The 21856-nt window shown below is 39.2% G+C and overlaps 1 protein-coding gene across 1 annotated transcript in view; it reads right to left on the reverse strand.

Annotated features, from left to right (window-relative positions):
- FHIP1A (FHF complex subunit HOOK interacting protein 1A) overlaps positions 1-21856 on the reverse strand; it is a 227316-nt gene that overhangs the window by 172236 nt on the left and 33224 nt on the right. Inside the window, exon 2 of the mRNA XM_060299695.1 lies at positions 18241-18367. The gene's annotated coding sequence lies outside the window, so the exon portion shown is untranslated. The remainder of the gene's footprint in view (positions 1-18240; positions 18368-21856) is intronic.

Raw genomic sequence — 21856 nt, forward strand, 5'->3', positions numbered from 1 at the left:
TTTCTACTCCTCAGACTGGGTAATTTCAATTTTCCTGTCTTCCCATTTGTTGATTCTTTCTTCTGCCTGCTCAAATCTCCTGTTGAAGCGCCTTAGTTTTTCACTTGTTTGCTTGTTTTTAATTTCAGTTATTGTAACTTTCAGCTCCAGAATTTCTATTTGGTTCCTTTTTACAATTTGTATCTCTATATTGATACCCCCTACTTGATCATACACTATTCTCCTGATTACCTTTTGTTGTTTATTTATGGTTTCCTTTAGCTCTTTCAGCATATTTAAGGGAGTTAATGTACAGTCTTTGTCTACTAAGTCTAATGTCTGGGCTTCCTCACGGATGGCTCCTACCAATTTCTTCTTTATCAATGGGTCAGACTTTCCTGTTTCTTTGTACGTTTTGTAACTTTTTTTTTTGAGAACTGAACATTCTGATAAGGGTTTCATATTCAGAAAATACAAAGAACCCTTACACTTCAACAACAAAATAAACAACCCAATTTTGTAAAATGGGCAAAGAATGTTGAATAGACATTTCTTCAAAGTAGGTATTCAATTGGCTAACAAGCATGTGGAAAACATGTCCAGCATCATTGGTTATCAAGGAAATACAAATGGAAACCACAGTGAGATACCACTCTCTACCCACTAGGATGGTTATAATAAAAATAAATAAATAAATTACAAAAAAGAAGGAAAATAAGATCTGGAGAAATAGGAATCCTCATATATTCCACCGGAAATGTTAAATGATATAGCCACTGTGAAAAAACCTTGTGGTTCCTCAAAAAGTTATACATGGAATTACCATATAACCCAGCAATTTCACTATTAGGTATATACCCAAAAGAACTGAAAACAAATAAATACTTGTTCACAAATCTTTATAGCAGCATGATTCCCAATAGCCAAAAGCTATAAACAATCTAAATGACTATCAACAGATCAAAGGATGAACAAATTGTGCTACGTACATACAATGGATGATTATTCAACCATGAGAAAGAATGAAGTACTGATAATTTGAATGCACTGCAAAAACATTTTGCTAAGTAAAAGAAGCAAGACACAAAAAGTTACTTGTTGTATGGTTTTTATGTGAAATAGGCAGAAGAGACAAATCCACAACAGAAAGCAGATTTATGGTTGCCAGCGGAAGGAGAGAAGAGGGGAATGGGGAGTGATTACTTAATGGGTATGAGGTTTTCTAGAGTGATAAAAAATTTTTTGAAACTATAAAGAGATGGTAATTGCCCACATTGTGAATATTCTAAATGCCACTGAATTGTACATTTTAAAATGGTTAACTGCATGTTGTGTGAATTTCACCTCAATTTAAAAAAGAAAATAACTTCTGTGGCTTAAATTATGCCTCTAAATCAACCCTAAGTCTCAGAGCTTCAACTTCACTGCTTTATCTCCTGGAAGAATCACTTCTACTAAATTGTATTCCTAGTACTTGGCATCATGTACTTGGCATCATGTACTTGGCTTGAACTGAGAGGCATTACAAGTATCAGCCAAATGAAAACTATTACTGTAGCTATCACACAGCTGTTGTTGAAAGCAGGCTGATTTCCCTGTCACCCAGTGCCCACTTCACAAGGACCCATAGGAGTAATTCCTCTCAGGCCTCACTTCCTAAAAAGGTTCCTGGATAAACAGTATCTTTTTAAACCTTAAAGACGCTGCGTAACTTGAAATGATTGCACTGAGTTGTTTAGGGGAACCTGTTCCACTCACACCACCTTTTCCCAAATCTCCAGAGTGGGCAGCAAGTCTTTAGACCTTCTCAAGTACTTGAGCTGGGAGAAGAAGAGAGAAATAAGAAAAAGTAAACAAAACTAAGTCACACTGATGGCAGAAGACTTCAGTAAAGGTCTTAAAACCCCTGCAGCTGAGGTCTGCAAACACCATGAACCTAGACCCCAACTCCAGCTTCATGGAGGCTCAGCCTCCCCCAGGAGACCTGCTCTTAGATCAGTGTGATGTTTCAACTTGTGGCTCCCCTTAATTTGAGCCTGAAGCTCAGATGCAAATTTATGGTCCACATTCAATAACAGGGGCAGGCAAACCTTGTTAACACATTTCTGCAGCCTTTAACTTATTGCATGCCTTTATTTTCACCTTCACAATTTTATCTTTCTTTTTTTACCTGTATTTCTATTAACCACTCAATCTTTTTTTAGGACAAGATGGAATATAAATAACAGGAAAATAAAAGTGTGTGTCACGTTACCAATCTGTATGGAAAATAAACAACCTGCCTACAAATATAACTGCCATCCACCTCTGTGCAGTGATGGTGACCCACCATTCAGGTAATAATATTTAAGATAAATTCTTTACCTTTCATTACAGAATTATCAGCTCAGTTTTCAATCAATGATTTGAAATTATGGCACTTGTAAAAAACCTTAATTTAAAGTTATCTACTGTCCAGTCCCTTTCTTAGACCAGGGAAAATTACTAATACTTGAGAGGACAAGTCTCTGGTGCAACTGTTTCCTCCATTTTATCATATATTTTCATCCTTGTAATAATGGTTCAAATATATGTATATACATATATATGTGTGTGTGTGTGTGTGTCTGTGTGTATATATATATATATGTTTTATTGTCAGTTTCAAATCCATTTTGAAAATAAGCAAAGTTAACCAAAGAATGAAAATGAAAGAATAACTCAATAGTCAGTGCTTCCTTCCTTTCTCCCCTTCCACCTTCCTTCACCATTAGAAGCCCAATGTATACAGTTTTTATCAGTGGGCACAATCCTCTCTACTAGTACCTTGAAAACTGTACAACAGTGCTTATGAACAAAAAAGAATACGATAGATTAAACACTTCTAAGTAACACATGAGTCAAAGAAGAAATCTCAAGAGAAAATTTAAAATACTAAATGAAAATAAAAACAGAACTTAACAAAATTTGTGAGATGCAGAGAAAGCAGTGCTTAGAGAAAAATTTACAGCATTGAATGCACACATTAGAAAAGAAGAAAGATCTAAAATCAGTAATACAAGCTTCCACCTTAGGAAACTAGAAAAAGAAGAGCAACTTAAATCCAAAGTAAGTAGAAGGAAAAAAATAATAAAAATTAGAGTAAAAATCAATGAAATTGAAAACAAAAAATCAATAGACAAAAATCAATGAAACCAAAAGCTGTCTTTGAAAATATCTCTAAAATTGAGGAACTCTTAGCCAGATTAAGAAAAAAAGACAGAAGACACAAATTATTAATATTAGAAATGAAAAAGCGGTCATCACTACTGATCCCATGGACATTAAAAGGATAATAAAGGAATATTACGGAGAACTCTAGGCCCACAGATTTGATAACCTAGGTAAAAGGGACCAATATCTTGAAAGACACAATCTACCAAAACTCATACAAGGAAAAATAGATCAATGGCCTATATCCATTAAAGAAATTGAATCAATAATTAAGTACCTTCCAAAACACAAACACCAGGCCCAGATGGGTTCACTGGTAGATTCTACCAAACATTTAAGGAGGAAATTATACCAACTCTCTATACTCTCTTCCAGAAGACAGAAGCAGAGAGAATATTTCCTAACTTGTTCTATGAGGCCAGCACTACCCTAATATTAAAACCAGACAAAGACATTGTAAGAAAGGAAAGCTATAGCCCAATATCTCTCATGAACATAGACACAAAAATCCTAAACAAAATATTAGGAAATCAAATCCAACAATGTATAAAAAAGCATGTGGTACAGAAGGCCTGGGTTTGAGCTTCAGGTTGTCACATACTATTTAGTGGCCTTGGACAAGTCACTAAAACTTACTTTATCATAATTGACACCTGCCTACCTACTGTATAGTACTGAAGAAATCAAATAAGAAAAAAATCTGCAGAAGCACATCAAATTACATTGTTACTCCAAACTAGGAAGCACTAATTTAATGAATCACAGCAATGATACCCTGAGCGACAAGAGTCAAGAGTGGGAGTTACTGAAATCAAAGCCACAGGTTTAATCTTGGATGGGCTTCAAATTCCCACTGGTATTCATGGCAACAGACTGTAGCTCCAAGTCTAAGTAGCCACCTCCAGGATGCACAGACAACCACCAGGACCAACACACGCTCCCAAGAAAATGACTTGAAGATGCAGATCCTGCAGACAGTGGCAGGACACCACATCTCTCAGGCACCACCTAAGTGCATGACAACACTGCCATCCTATGTTTCTGTAGAGGCTGCATTTATTTTCCACTAAGTGTTCTGGCAGACTGCTTTACCGGAACCTATTACACAGCCACCAATTTATTCGAAAAGGGGAGAAAATAGACACACACACAAAAAATTCATTACCCCCAGGATATGTCACAGTTAATGGTAATTAATCAAACTTTTTTCCCTTCGTGTAGAAAACCAGCCACTAAATAACCATATCAGGGATCAATGGAGCATCTGTTTCATCCCTTAAAAAAGCTACTGGCAGAATGCTGCTCAGATTTTCTGGTATGCTTAAAGAAAACTATTTTCAGACAAAGGAGCTATACTTTTATTTGGAAAAAGAAATCCATAATCTCTTTCCTAAATGTGTTTTCTATACCATAATTACATTCTTTTATATATGTGTACACACACATTAACACAGGTGACTTGATCAGAAACGCACATATAAAAAATTTAGGTTAGTGCCAATAAAATAGGAAGATAAGGCTTTAGGAATTTCCTTTGACATTTTAGTAAAGCAAATTTCATTTGGAAATGTTTCTGTACATCTAAATAGCATAACTATACTTATAAAAATGTCTAATCTCCCGAACTCATATCTATTGAACAAAATGAAGGAAAACTGCCCCTTATTTGGCCAAATAAATGGCCAAATTATTCTGCCAACTAACCTAAATTTGGGTGTTTGCATTGCCTTTAGTACTGCTAGTATCACCAAAATTCAAACTCCATGTATTCTGCTGCCCTCTCCAAAACCAAACCCCATAGGGAGCTTCGTCCTCATGCTCCTCAGCAAATTGTTTTCACAGTGAAACGTATTTAACCAGGTGCCATTTTAACCAACATTCCTGATAGGTACCCGGGCAACAGCAGCCCTTTTCAGTGCCTCGGCAACTTTTGTCAGCTAAAAATACCTTAAACATAAAGGGATATGCTAGTGTGGCTATGGTGGGTAACCTATTTGAAAAATATATAATTTAACACTGCTGGCTATTTCATTTATCCTTCTCTGATTTAAGGTATTTCAAAGAATTAGACTTTTCTTTCTGGAAATGTCTGAACATATTTCCTTGAATTCCCTAAAAATATATTTCGCTAGATTAGGTCATTAACTCCAAGAAAAATAAACACTATTATTAATAGCTATGGCTTGGAGAGCAGTTACAGTGTGGCCTGAACTATTTTAACAAATTCATACATTTGCCTTTTAGCTTCTTACTTTGAAGATTGCAAGGTTTCATATTTTAATGAAGATTCTAACAGATAGAAAAATATTGGGGAGTCACAGGAATGTAAGGTACAGCACAGGGAATACAGTCAATAATATTGTAATAACTCTGTATGTGACAGATGGTAACTAGACTTATCCTGGTGACCATTCCATAATATATAAAAATATCGAACCACTATGTTGTACACCTGAAACTAACATTGCATGTCAATTATAATTCAATTTAAAAAATATTAGGGAGGAAGGGAGGTTGATAATGAAATCCCCCTATACAGAGTCAATCTTATTTCACTCTTAAGGATACCCAGGGAACAGAGCCAGTACCAAACACAAGGGAAGGGGACTGCTGCAGAGTCATTTGCAGAGGTGGTCCCTGAATTCATACACGTACCAAATGTTACCAAATATTATTTTAGCTCAGGGTTTCTCAACCTCTACACTACTGATATTGTTAAAGAAAAAATATTCTGACACTTGCTAAACCAGTAAGGAAGATTTTATTCAGGATTATCGCAATGGCTGTCGACTGTTGCAATAGGGGAGAGCGATCAGGTTCAACTCTAAACACTGCAAAGACAGCTGGGAACTTATACTAACAATCAGAGTGAGGGGGTCAAGAGATGGAAAATTACTAAGACAAGACATCAAGGGTAGGGGGATTCTTACCAAACTGACCTAACAGGAGTCTTGCTGAACACAGGCCAGGGTGATCAGACATCAAGGGTGGGGGATAAGGAATTTGATCAGATAACAAGGGTGATCTGGTATGGAAAGCTAGCGGTGCTGGGGTTCACTAAACTGACTCAGCAGAATCTTGCTAAAACTGGGCTAGGCAGGCCAAAGACAGGATGGGGGCCAAGGCTGAGTGAGGCCTAAACAAGAAGGCTTGGAGGCGCCCAACTAAAGTTTGGGAAGGAAAGAGTCTTTGTCAACATCTTGGATCAGTTAAATCTTTGTCTTGAGAGGCCATTCTGTGCATCTGAGGATGTTTAGCAGTATCTCTGGCCTCTACCTACTGATTGCCAGTAGCACCTCCAACCCCCTCCACCCCCTCCCGCCCCCAGGTTGTGACAATCAAAAATGTCTTGAGACATTGAAACCACTGCTTTAGACCAAGGATTAGCAAACTTTTTCTGTAAAGGGCCAGACAGTAAATATTTTCGGCTTCGAAGAATACATATACATATTCTTCTTTGTCTTTTTTCAACCATTTAAAAATATATAAACTATTCTTAGCTGGTAGATCATAAAAAAATGCAGCAGGCCAGATTTGGTCCTTGGTTGCCAAGCTCCACCTCAGACTACCACTTTCCAAGTAGATATAGACAGTATACATATACTATTATATTCAACAAAATACAGATTTACTTAAACTATGATTTGGGTCTTGGTAACTTTCTATCAATATTATTTTCTCAAAGGAGGAAGAACAGAATTAGAGGCAAAATCTTGTGGCAGTCCACATTTTTTTTTTTTTTTTTTTTTTGCGGTATGCGGGCCTCTCACTGTTGTGGCCTCTCCCATCGTGGAGCACAGGCTCCGGACGCGCAGGCTCAGCGGCCATGGCTCACGGGCCCACCCGCTCCGCCGCATGTGGGATCTTCCCGGACCGGGGCACGAACCCATGTCCCCTGCATCGGCAGGCGGACTCTCAACCACTGCGCCACCAGGGAAGCCCCACGTATGTTTTTACATTAGAAAAGTAAGCGAATTCACAATAGCCTGGGGAAAACTGCTCCCGCAAATCTGCCCTTTCCGCTCTAAACACAGCCCAAACCTTGCATTTCCATCCCTTGGTCTTCAGATCCCCAACTACATAGCGTTGATTTAGGAGTTTGTTTTAGTTGGTGTTTTTTAACTGATACTACTTTGGTTTCTGTTTAACATGTTTTTTCATACTCTCTCTCTTCATCTAACATTCTGGAATGCATCTCTAAAATTAATCTATCCCAGGCTACAGAGTCTACGAATATGAAGTAGGTCACTGGAACACCTTATCTTGCTTAAGGGTCAGTTACATTAACCCCCATGTGCCACAATCCTCTCAGCTTTTGCCTCTAGAAACAAATATGTCCTCATATATTAACAGGATTACCCTGGAAATGATGACATGCTAAAAATGACCCTAGGACTATCTAAAGGTTATACTACAATCCAGCTACTGAATGTGAGAATTTAAGCTATGTGGTACTCTTGTTTTTAACAGTTACAACAAATACAACTGAGAAGAAAAAAAAGACCCAGAACCTTGTATATTTCAATTCACTAGATTCCATTAGGCAAGGTCTAAATTACTAGGAAAAATGGAGAAAATATCTCTGAACAAATGCAGTAAAACATGTCTAACCTCATAGGATATATCTGCCATGTGCTTATTCTTCTTTGATAAAACATCAACATTAAAATGTCTCCTTTGGGGGCTTCCCTGGTGGCGCAGTGGTTGAGAGTCCGCCTGCCGACGCAGGGGACACGGGTTCGTGCCCTGGTCCAGGAAGGTCCCACATGCCGTGGAGCGGCCGGGCCCGTGAGCCATGGCCGCTGAGCCTGCGCATCCAGAGCCTGTGCTCCGCAACCGGAGAGGAGAGGCCACAACGGTAAGAGTCCCGCGTACCGCAAAAAAAAAAAAAAAAAAAAAAAAAAAAGTCTCCTTTGGGAGCTCCCTGGCAGTCCAATGGTTAGAACTTGGTGCTTTCACTGCAGGGGGCATGGGTTCAATCCCTGGCGGGGAACTAACATCCAACAAGCTGAGTGGTGTGGCCAAAAAAATTTTTTTTTAATTCTCCTTTGATGCTGACACTGTAACTAGCAAAGCAGAAGCTTACCATATTCTTTTTTTTTTTTGGCCACACTGCACAGTTTTCAGGATCTTAGTTCCCCGACCAGGGATCGAATCCGTGCCATCAGCAGTGAAAGCGTGGAATCCTGACCACTGGACCGCAGGGGAATTCCCAGAAGGCATATTCTTTATTTTTGAATTAATTTATTTTCAAATAATAAAAACAATATATAGCCATTGCGGTATATAGAGCCATTGCAATATATAACCAACAATATATAGAGAGAGAAAATATAAAGATAGTAAAAATCACTCAAAGCACCACCACGAGACAAACTATTTTTAAAGCTTTAATATATTTCTTCCTAGTCTTTTTTCTATACTTTCTAATAATTTCATAAATCTTACTAAGTCGGAAGCATAATTATGTGTGTTTATACACACACTTGGCAAAAGGTTTCAACAAATAAGAGATCTATATTTTTAATGTCTTTCGCTCATTCTTTTATAAATCTATCATAAAAACCCAGAAATCTAGGGACTTCCCTGGTGGTCCAGTGGTTAAGAATCCGCACTTCCATTACAGGGGGCGTGGGTTCGATCCCTGGTGGGGGAAGTAAGATCCCACATGCTACGTGGCATGGCCAGAAAATAAATAAATAAAAGTAAAATAAAATAAAAACAGAAATCTAAACAAAGTTATGTAAAAATGTACTGAGTCTTTCATTGAAGATTATTTCTAAGAGTGAAAAACGGGTACAAGCAAAGTGTTCAATAATAAGAGAAGGATTAAATACGTATGGGACATCCCTATAATGGAATGAAGGACAACTATTAAAATTGGATTTTTTTTAAGAATTTAATGACTTGAAATTAAATCTTGATTCCTTCTCCTTCCATTTAATTTTACATCCTGAGCATTTTCCCCAGTCATTAAATTCTAAAAATAATCTAATTTATAAAATTTAGATTTTAGATTTCTTAATATCATTGCCAATGTTCTAGCAATTTATACTCGTACCAGCAGATTCTAGGGTACATCTCAATGAGCCTTTAAGAAGGTATACTCTTAAATCAACAAGTGCAAATACCTTGAAAATGTATTTCAATAATGATTCATGAAAGTAATTATTTAGATTTTTTAGATGCTTGTAATTAAATCTCCTAAAACATCCAAAAAAGTTGCTAATTTTATGTAAAGTGGCTAGAAACAAAAAGCGGTAAGACTCCTTTCAAATCCACATTTTATATATATACATTTCTTTAAGTGCTGACATACTGTTCTGCAAATTACTTACTAAAACTGTCTGTGACCACTTAAGAGGAAATCATCCTAAGCTGTGTAGCAGCTTCTAGTTACCACTCAAAAAGAAGCAACCGAAACAGACAATTAAAACAAAGTTTGGTGAGTCATATGGTAGGGAAAGAATGGCATGCTATGACATCATATAAGAAGAAGCATTTAACCCAACCTGTTGGTTGGAAGGCAAATGGATCAGACAAGCCTTTCCAGGTGAAATGAAATCTAAGCTGAGTCCTGAATATGGAGATGAAGGTGTTAGCCAGGCAAATGGGGCAGTGAGGGAAGAGTACTCCAGGAAGAGGGAAGAGCGTATGCAAAGGCCCAGAGGAAGTAGAGAGAATGTGACATATTACAGGGGGTGCAAGTCGTTTACTACGGCTGGAGCACAGAACTGGAGTGGGAGAGCACTCTTCTTAGGGCCTCCAAAATTACAGAGGCCCTCCCTCTCTGGCCAGACTAGACTCCGGACTTTTTTGTATTGTTCTTTTATTAAAATAAATAGAAACTAAGGACCAAAAGAGGCAGAGACTCTTCCCAGCTCTCTTCCTTGTGGCGAGATTCTTCAAATGGTGGAATTGTCCTGTTCCTCCAAATTGGTGGGGCTTGCTCAACAATGAAGTAGATAATAGGGGGCTTGCCCAACACTGGAGGACCAGTCGAGGAGGGTGAGTCTGGCAGATGCAGGCAAGTGTCATGATGAGATTTACTGCTAGGAAGAATAACACTCTGGCAGTAATATAAAGAAATGGATGGAAAGAGGACACCGTTATAACAGCGGGGGCAAACAATGAAGGAGGTCCGGACGAGAATACCTACGATGGAATGCAGAGAAATGGAAGTGTGCTTTGAAGAGAGACTAAGTAGGTGGACTGGAGAGGACTGAGCAGATGTCCAGGTAAAGGGGAAGGGTAATCCTAGATGTCTAGCTTGGGCTACTGAGAAAGGAAGGCAGCAGAGCACAATGATTAAGATTCCTCGCTCTGGGGCTTCCCTGGTGGCGCAGTGGTTGAGAGTCCGCCTGCCGATGCAGGGGACACGGGTTCGTGCCCCGGTCCGGGAAGATCCCACATGGCGTGGAGTGGCTGGGCCCGTGAGCCATGGCCGCTGAGCCTGCGCGTCCGGAGCCTGTGCTCCGCAACGGGAGAGGCCACAACAGTGAGAGGCCCGCGTACCGCAAAAAAAAAAAAGAAAAAAAAAAAAGATTCCTCGCTCTGGGATTCCATCTCTACCAGATAATGGTTTTGTGACCTTGGGAAAGTTACTTCAACTCCATTTGCTTCAGTTTCTGCATCTGTATAGTGGGAATAACAGTAAAGTCTATCTCAAAGGATTTTGTGAGGAGTTACATGGAAGTTCTCAGAACAGGACCTGGCATGTAGAAGATGCTGGATAAGTATTAGTCATGTAAAGGGTGATGGTGATGCCATTCGCCAAGATGGAGAACACGAGAGGAAGTGCAGATTCCAGGGGAGAAGAATGATGAGTTCAAGCTCGGATATGCTAACCTAATCTGCCTGCAGGGCATCCAGGAGGCAGCCGATGACATGGGGCTACAGCTCCGAGGAGAGTTGTGAGTGTCAGATGCTACTTTATAAAGGGTGGTGCTAAGGAGACATCTGAGCAAGGACCTGGCAGACAGGAAGAAGCAGGCCCCAAGGGGACAGCACCCAGTGAGATGTGGAGAAAAGAACTCGGGCAGTCCCTAGGGAACACCGACATTCAAAGGATAGACAGAGGGAAACAGACTGGGAAGGAGCAGTCACAGAGACAAGAGGAAGACTCACAAAAAATAATTCTAATAAAGCTGTACCGTAAAAACTAAAGAAACAAAAACATGAATGACATTGAGATAAGGGCGACATACCACAGTGCACAGGGAATCAGCTTAGAGATTGGAAATCAAGGGTAGGGACAAAAAGATCTCAATAAAAAATAGTATTCCCTAAGAACCAGCATTTACAGTTTACTAATTTTTTTTTTTATAAATTACCTAGAAGAACCACATAGTGAAATCTCCAGGTTTATAAGACGCAGAGAGCTCTTTTAGTGAGCGGACTGCCTTACCAATGAGGATAAGCCTGCGAAAAATCTCCTACAGTAATCTGAGTAGCCAAGAAAGAATCACATTTTTCAAGGAAAGAAAGCAGAATATAATGGCTTCACTGAAAAATAATGCAAACTGCATTTTGAAAATAAAGTTCTGGCCCCGAAGCCTTCAGTTACTGAACACAAAAAAGCCACTTTAAATCACATCACTTTGGGGCTTAGAGGAAACAGAGATAGTCATTGGTCCAGATCGTAGATATGGGAACTATTCTGGAAATCTTGCTGAAAAGCAGATAACTGAGTCATCCAAGACCACTGAGTCAGAATCTCAGGGTACGAGGTTAGGAAAAATGTACCACTTTCTGACAATTTTTAAACAAGCTTACCAGACAATTCACGTGCACACCAACATTTGGGAAGCCCTGATCTGCCTGAGCAGGAGACCAAGGGCTAAAGAAAATGAATGGCTTGGACAACAGCACACAGCTAACGAGAGCATCTAGAGCAGTTCTCAAACTCTAAAACGCATCAGAATCATCCAGAGAGCTTGTTTAATACAAATTTTTGAGCTCTACTCTCAGCGTTTCTGATTCAGCCCAAGAATTCACATTTCTAACAAGTGTCCAGGTGAGGCTGCTGCTGCTCACCTGGGGACCACACTTTGCAAACCTCTGGTCTGGACCAGTCATTAGAGACTCTTCTCTGAGTACATCAACTCAATGCAGCCTGTACCCTTAAAGAAAAGGCAGGGTATTTCAGGAATGAGGCTGAAAGTGAAATAGAAAAACATGACAAAATATAAATTTCATACATGTATTCTAAGCCCTTCTGGTCAATTGGAAGAGTCATAGAAAGCTGGAAAAGACCCAGACTAAGCTAGAGTGAAATTATAAGGGTCAGGGAACATGAGAAGAGACCAAAATGACTGAATAAATAAAAAGACTAAATTCACAAAACAAGGTAGAGACAGGTCATGATTTTAAAATCCGTAAAATTATGAAAAGGTATGTGCAGAATGAACAAATTTCAGAATGACAGCATTAGGCAGCTGGTTTGATTATTTGACTGTGAGAAGTCGTTTTTAAGTCTCTTTTTTGTGTTATTTACTCAGAACATCCCAAAACAGTCTTGAGGCTAAATTTTAACTCAAAACAACTTTTGAAAATGGTTTCCCACTGGTCCCACACAAAGCCAGGGAAGCCACGGAGAAACATTCCTCACTCACCACCTCAATTCTGTATGACTCAGACATTCTGGTATTACATTAGAAAGAACAGCATTCCAAGGCTACTCTAACTGCTCCTCTTTTCTCATATAGACAGCCCTTAGCCCTGAAACACTACATTCAAATACAGAATTCTCTCAACAGCTCAGAATATCTGTAATTGCCTCTGTCTACCTGCTATTTGTCTCACTGTTCTGAGAACACATCCAAAATCCATAACGATGAATTCCACTGACAGCATCTCCTCAGGACTGTCATGCACATATTACATCATATTGTCTTCACCTCTTTTCAAACCCATTTTCCACTTGTGGTTCTTACTGTGCTACCTCTAGTATCCGCTGTCATTTCCTCCAAAGAAATACACCTAAGTGTTAGATCCTTTCGTTATCCATTTTACTCCTACATCCAGCTAAGCTCTCCCTCTACCTTCTAAGTATCCTTGCCCAGGCTTTCCTCTTGGTTACATATATTTGCTTTTGTACTCTCCCCACCCAACTCCCAACACCCTCCTGTCTTCCCCAAAATAACCTGACTTCCAAAGGCACAATATCTGGTTTTTGACCTTTTCAAAGCCAGTGTAAATATCATTCTGTCAACACATATACTGCTATTTAGAGCTAAGAGGCAAAAACAGGATCTAAGTAACTTCTGCTACCCAGACAGGTGAATGGTTCAAGCTGGCTTAGGTTTTTCCCAGGATTCATTACAGGCTATTCTTCATCATAAGAATGTCGATTCTGCTTCTGGCCTTGAAACTAAAGCTTCCTAAGACATTAGAGGATCTCTCATTGGCCAAGCCCTATAAAAGGACACAGACACAAACAGACAGACACACAGACACACACACACACCCCTACCTGAAGACCAAAACTCAGAGTTTACCATCATCAAATTCCAAATATAAGTCATTGCCCACCAAATAACTAACATAAAACTTAAACACAGGCTCTATGCTTACCTACAATTATTAAATCTCAGTCTAAGGTGAGCTTCAAATCTATGCAATACTGTTTTGTTTCTGAAATATATTCTTAATTAGAAGAAAGAGACTTTATGGGAATTGCTACATAGATCCAACAGTGACATTATGACTGTCTGTTTGTCCTTTCCTTATCCTAAACTGTCTTTAAAAATACAAACTTCACTGCAATAAGTAGTGTTGGGAAAACCAGATATGCACATGCAAAGGAATGAATTTGGACCTTTACTCTACACCATATACAAAAAGTAACTCAAAATGAATCAAAGACCTAAAATAAGACTTAAAACTATGAAACTCTTAGAAGAAAACATAGGGGAAATGCTTCATGATACTAGACTTGGTAATAATTTCCTGCATAAGACACCAAAAGCATAGACAACAAAAGTGAAAACAGACAAATTGGACTACATCAAAATTTAAAACTTCTGTGCATCAAAGGACATAATTAACAGAGTAAAAGGGCAGCCTACAGAATGGGAGGAAATATTTGTAAACCATATATCTGATAAAGGGTTAATATCCAGAATATGTAAAGAACTCCTACAACTCAACAACAAAAAGATAAATGATCCAATTAGAACATGGGCAAAGGACACTGACTAAACATTTTTCCAAAGAAGATATGCTAACAAGCATATGAAAAGATGTTTAACATTACTAATCATTATGGAAATGCAAATCAAAACCATGAGATATCAGGATGGCTACTATCAAAAAACAAAACAAAACAAAAAACAGTGTTGGTAAGGATATGGAGAAACTGGAATGCTTGTGTACTATTGGTAGGAATACAAAATGGTGTAGCTGCTGTGGAAAACATTATGGTGGTTCTTCAAAAAATTAAAAATAGAATTACCATATGATCCAGCTATTCCACTTCTAGATATATACCCAAAATAGCTGAAAGCAGGAATTCAAACAAATATTTATATACCCATGTACAAGTAGCATTATTCATAATAGCCAAAAGGTTGAAGCAACCCAAATGTCCATCAATGAATGAATGGATGCACGAAATGTGGTGTGTATGTGTATTTATGTGTGTGTGTATGTGTGTGCATGCGTGTGGGTATAATGGAATATTATTCAGCCTTAAAAAGGAAGGAAATTCTAACACATTCTACAACATGGATGAACCCTGAGGACATTACTCTAAGTGAAATAAGCCTGTCACAGGAAGACAAACACTGTATGAATCCACTTCCATGAGGTATCTAGAAGAGTTAAATTCATAGAGACAGAAAGTAGAATGGTGGTTGCCAGGCGCTGGGGGAGGGAAGAATGGGGAGTTGTTTAATAGGTAGAGAATTTCAGTTTTGCAAGATGAAAACATTCTGGAAATTGGTTGCACAATAATGTGAATATACTTAACAATACTGGAACTATACACTTAAAAATGGTTAAAATGGTAAATTTTGTGTTGTGTATTTTAACACAATTTTTTAAGTATAAACTTAATGAAATATTTTCTTGCAATAGACTTAACTTATAAATCTATAGTCACATTTTTATCTTACATAAAGTGTATTATCTCTTAATATTAACATGCACAGAATGCTATAATATTATATATGTCTTTGAAAGTAAAGGTATAATCTGTAGAATTGAAAATATCTAAAAAATAACACATTTTATACACAAAGCTTACATTCTGTAAAATTAATAACTTTATAGGAAGGGTTACTAAAGAATGCACATGATAATGAAAATAACATGGCATCAAAGTCTAGTACTTGATGTTAATACTCCATTTCATGTAGGGTATTCAAAGAGCTTCATAAAATCTCAGAGCTCTATAAAGAAAGGATTTCACCTGTCTGAACCATAAATTGCACAGCAAAGCTTTCATCACAATGTTTACGGAAAAATGCTTGACTGGATGCTAGAGTAGCATAGCACAGACTCCAGGGGCCTCTAATACCTACCTTTGGTGCTCCAAGGACAATGGTGCTTCAAGGACAAAGGACGACTCTGCCTGAAAAAGTTTCAACGTCACACCCCCTACCTGACTCTTAATCGCCCTCCCCACCAAGTTGCGGTGGTTACGAAATTCCTGAGCCCACCTGGGCGACGGGACCTGTCCCAAATAAGGAAAGGCATCTGCCCTGTCCCACTCCCACCCTATAGAAGGAAGGTATATGTGCCTCAACCAATCAGTAAACGAAATTTTCACCTTGGACCGTTCTTTTATTTTCTGCCTATAAAAACTGATCAATAGCACATGTTTGGGCTCGACTCTCCCAGACTACTAGGAAGTCAGCCCGCTGTTCTGGCAGTGACCCTTCTCTCTAATAAATTCTATCTTCTTTACATTCTGCCTTGTGTCTGGAGATTCTTTTCCAACCCGCGTTCGGACCACGACACTACCCCGTTACTCTTTACCCTCCATCTGAATAAGATATCTGACGTACGACTTACTGGCAAATTAAGAAGATATTTCATAAAGATATTTCAAAAAACTTAGTATTCAGCATCTAGAGGTTAAAAAACAGATTTATCTATTTGCATCCAATGAAAAATATATCCATTTTGAATTTAGACATAAAGTTCAAAGTATAGCTTTATTCAGTTACATTCTTAATTTGATCTAATAATAAGCTATTTGAGAACATAACCCTGTGTCACAACAGTATACTAAAAGTACTGGCACTGTTTTATTCAAAGCAAAAATTAAGGTGATTACAACACCTTTAAAACCAAAAATACAAAGATTAGGTACAACTATGCTTTTATTGCATTGGGGGTGTCAATCTTGGGTGGTATTTACTTGTAAAACGCAGATTCCCAAACCCTTCCCCCTAGCACTCTGATTCAGATTCTGACACACTAGATGGTGGCCTACTAATTTGTATTTTCAATGTGCTTTTTAACAAGCACTCTAACAAGGCTTTGAGAAACAATGCAAAACACACCTCTAATAAGATGCTAATTACAGTGCCTTAGAGGTATACCTTATGAGGAAGTTAAATATCATCTTATTCAACCTGATAAACACAGGAATCCTTTCTACAATACTGACAGATAGACTGATTGATCAATTTTAATAAGAAAGAATACCAACATTTATATACAAATAAATAGCATATGCTTCTCTGTAAAATACAAGTCTAATCACTTATTTTAACAAGACTACCATTGCTTGAAACTTAGAGTCACCTCTTTCGAGAATTAACTTTCAATACAGTGTATAAGCCTTCAAACACATATACAATTATAAAAAGAGAAACTGGTTTCATTACGTTATTGCTCCTGATCAAAATTAGAACTCCCCAGATTCCGTAGCTCTGAAGACATTTAGATTACTTCCCAAATACACCCTCACAGGGTTGAGATTTGCCACCACAGAAAATAGGATGTTTAGATACATGTTTATGTATGGCCAAGTCGCTTTGCTGTGCACCTGAAACTATCACAACATTGTTAATCGGCTATACTCCAATGTAGTTTAAAAAGAAAGAAAATAGGGGCTTCCCTGGTGGCACAGTGGTTAAGAATCCGCCTGCCAATGCAGCAGACACGGGTTCGAGCCCTGGTCCGGGAAGATCCCACATGCCGCGGGGCAACTAAGCCCATGCGCCACAACTACTGAGCCCGCGTGCCTAGAGCCCCTGCTCCACAACAAGAGAAGCCACCGCAATGAGAAGCCCGTGCACCACAACGAAGAGTAGTCCCCACTCACCGCAACTAGAGAAAGCCCGTGTGCAGCAACGAAGACCCAACACAGCCAAAAATTAATTATTATTTTTTTTTAAAAAGAAAGAAAATAGGATGTTTAAAAGAATGCTACCAGAAGATCAAGATGCAGTTCCCAAAGAAAAAATGTTTAAATGTTTTGAGAAGAGGAGAGAGTGTAGCCTCTCAGAAACACTGCTTTGAACAAGATAATGTTCACCTCTGTGGACAGGCAATGTTGCCTGCCATTCCAGTAAACAAAGAATGTTGCTGCCATTCTAGTAAACAAGGACCAAGCCATCAGCTGCTGCAGCATCCCACCCCACCACCACTGAGGGGAATTCAGGATAGAGAAAAACAGGAAGCATTTTGTGCTTTGGATACTGGCCCTAGATAGTTAAGATGCATATCTAAGGAATAATTTCATTCAGCCCAGATTCTTACATCTCCCCATACACAGAAAAGCATTAAAATCATTAACTTGCAATGTCTGTTTTTGTGATTAGCAGTTATCTTTTGATGTTCAACTACATTTTTGTTCCAGCCCAATACGCCTATGCATCCTGGCTCCTCCCTAAACTCTCTGGGGCAGCTCCTCAGAGGTATCTGAGAGGCTGTCTCCTGGCCTATAGTCCTCAGTAAGGTCCCCGAATAAAATTTAACTCGAAACTTCCAGGTTGTGCATTTTTCTTCTGTCAACACTTGGATGTGTAAATTCAAGTAGGCTTACTTTTTTTTAAGTTTATTACTGAACATCACTGAACACATCTCAATAGTAATAAGAAAAGACGACATTACCTGTGAGTGCTCTGTTCACGAGCCTTCTGCTAGGTTGCGTTTGCTCACTTCACTCTATCAGAGGGGTAGAAAAGATTTCTCCAACACTTGGCACTGCTGGCAACGCCCAGAAGAAGACTTCCAAAGTCTACAGAAAGGAATTAAAAAAAAAAAAAGCCCCAGAATCATTGATACACCACAAAAAAAACCCAATCTAAATTTCTCCAGTTTTTCTCCCCCATATTTACCACCATTTGTTGTGCACTGAGTGGGTTCTCCTCAGATTGCACTTATTATTAAAAAAAAGTTATAAACAAGGGACCTCCCTGGTAGTCCAGCGGTTGAGGGTCCACACTCCCAGTGGCAGGGGGCGTGGGGGAGTGGGGAGGTGGCAGGGTTTGACCCCTGGTCGGGGAGCTGGATCCCGGGTGCCCCAGCTAGGAGCCTGCATGCCACAACTAAAGATCCCGCATGCTACAATGAGGATCCCGCAAGGGGCAACGAAGATCCTGCGTGCCACAGCTGAGACCCAGCACAGCCAGACCAATAAATAAATAAATATATATTTTTTATATTTTTTAAGTTATATGCAAAAATCAAATCTTTACTTAGAATTCTGAATGCTAGCCAGAAATGAAAGACTCCTACTGGGTAGCAGAAAGTAGAGAAGGATTCTTCTGTCCTCCAAGAGATGGTAAGTAATTATATACTTCTTTTAGAAGAGAAAAAAATGTGAAACTAAATAAATCCATATCCATGCATCAGCAGCATCATAGTATAAGGACAACAAAATATAAAATAGCAAGGAGAGGATCACAAATAACTTTCGTAACCTACTTTTTTAAAAGTGTGATACTCCCCAAATATTCCCTGGTACCTCTGACCTATCCAAACACTGAGAGTTGAAAGTTTAGTTTCTGCCATCCCATGGGTAAAGTTTACTTTGGTCTTAGACGCACATTTCATATCATCAGGCCTAACTGGGAAGATAAGTTTCACAATACAAATGCATGGCTTAATCCCTACTGTACAGGCAGAAAAACATAAGCTTAAAGAAGGCTGGGAAATTATCCCACCTAAGATAAACAGTGCAGAGAAGAGGTGTCCCGGAAAGGACAGCAAAGAGACTAACCCCAAGCGGTTAGAGCATGAAAGGCAGAAGCTAATGCAAATGCTGAACAAACCCCATGAGAAGCCGCTATTCTAGATCAGAACAGGTGCAAGCTAGAGACAATGACCAAGAAAAAACAATTTTTAAGAAAACAATAAATACTATACTTAGTTAAAGCATGGGAACCATTTAAATGCCCAATAACTGGGGAAGAAGAGTTAAGTAAATGTGACAAAAAGACATAATTTAGTTAACCACGATTTTGTTAGCTGTCAGAAAATTTTGAGTTTTAATAAAGTGAGAAAACGCCATTTATCACATAAAGAAGAAAGAAAAAACAGAGTACAATGCTGTAATTACATATGATCACGATCACTTACGCAAAGCAAGAAACAAGAAGCAACTTGTTCTGATATAGTTAGAAGTATTTATAAGTGAAATTTCCCCGACTTTAGATGGGTTAAGGTGAGCAATTCAAGTCAGAGTCTAGTACAACAAATAGGTCTTTTCAAAATCTCTGCGTAGCAAGGATGCACCACTCACTAACATAATAATTTTTCTGGAACAGCCCTGTATATTAAAGGATGGTTCCCTATAAGTCACTGTAAGAGGTTTTGTGTGTGTGTGTGTGTGTGTGTTTGACCTATAGATGTCTCAAAGACTTGGAATGCAATACCTTTTCTTATAACAAATGTTTTGTGAAAGGGAAAAAAATGGAGGAAGGGACCTCAACTTGACCTAAAGCTTCAAAACTAGGCACAGTTGTAATGCCTGGGCACCAAAGAGTGCGTATGGGGCATGAGAAGCAAAGGATAACATTTGACAAGCAAATAAACAAATTCTTCTTATTAAAATTTTGTCAGTACCTTCAAATCCACTCTCTTCACTCTACTCAATTATAAAGCACCTGGGGGCTTCCCTGGTGGCGCAGTGGTTGAAAGTCTGCCTGCCGAAGCAGGGGACACGGGTTTGTGCCCCGGTCTGGGAAGATCCCACATGCTGCGGAGCGGCTGGGCCTGTGAGCCATGGCCGCTGAGCCTGTGCGTCCAGAGCCTGTGCTCCGCAATGGGAGAGGCCACAACAGTGAGAGGCCCGCATACCGCAAAAAAAAAAAAAAAAAAAAAAAATTATAAAGCACCTGGGACCTTGCAGTATAATTCATAATCAAATCTCCGGGCATTTATTCGCAAGCCGTTTTAAAATGGCTTACAAGCAAGAGAATTCTACTTCTTCCATAATACCATATGAACTGTTTTATCATCGTGTCCTGGAGAGAGACAGGCTCTCCTACCGCCTCTTAAGAATTACAGATTGCTTCCAGATGCTTTTCAGGTGATTTCAAGCCTTTTCTCATTCTGTGACTCTTGAATTACGAAAGGGCATCTCTAATTCATGAGAAATACTGCTCCCACTTCAGTGTCCATTAACATACATTCTCCCCTTCCACTACATTGTAGGCACTCACACACGTATGCTTTTAGTTAGGTAATAATGCCTCCCTGTGTATCAGTCAGGGCTTTACTGAGAACCACTCATATTTTACCATCGTGATTCCGCTAGCAGCCACACTTTGAGACTTCAAAGGAGGCTGAGTCCCTTGACAGTGATGCACAGAATGACATCAAAAGCAAGGTTAAACAAAACTCAAGTAAAGGGAAAGGACTCTCTTAAAATTCACTGGGTCTTGGTAATTCTCTCATTATCACCTCATTTAAAAACAAAGTATGTCTCCTGCTAAAATGTGGGGAAGTTGGCAGTTAACAATTCAGTCACACTCAAATCTCTGCCCAGGCAAGTGCTTTCCTTCTAACAAAACGTGCTATCTCCACACAGCAAAACCAAATCCAGCCTCAGAATCCTTCTGGGCAGTGGCTATGTCACATCCCTAAATTCAACAGAGGAACAAAATTTAAACCTCATTTCCAGATGGCATAAATTCAGTGAATTCAGACCTCTACTGTGCTGAGTGCATAAATCTGTTAACAGGCAAAGAGTGCACAAAAAGCACAGCAAACCGCCAAATGAACGCTGTGTGTTGTGGGCAGAGAGAATTAATATCCACATCACAGATTTCTCTCTGTATCGACGAAATGAATGCAGAGGGGCGTTTTTACAGGAGGTGTGGATTTTTCCATAGCACTGGATTAACTGACCCGTGTTATAATCAAGTGCTTTCCTGGAGAGTAATTAACAAATCAATCAATCAACTACAAGTTTTCAAATACGTGGAGTTGACGATGAGTTAATTATTGAATAATTTCATTCTCCAAAAGAGCCGAACTGTGACAGGTTATGTGGAAACTTGCAGAGAAGAACAAAATGTTCTACCAGGCCCACAGTCTTCACTATTCCACTTAATATTAATAAGGGACTTCCCTGGTGGCGCAGTGGTTAAGAATCCGCCTGCCGATGCAGGGGACACAGGTTTGAGCCCTGGTCCGGGAAGATCCCACATGCCACAGAGCAACTAAGCACATGAGCCACAACTACTGAGCCCACGTGCCACAACTACTAAAGCCCACGTGC

This window comes from Globicephala melas, chromosome 5, assembly GCF_963455315.2.
Source record: "Globicephala melas chromosome 5, mGloMel1.2, whole genome shotgun sequence".
Classification (NCBI taxonomy): domain Eukaryota; kingdom Metazoa; phylum Chordata; class Mammalia; order Artiodactyla; family Delphinidae; genus Globicephala; species Globicephala melas.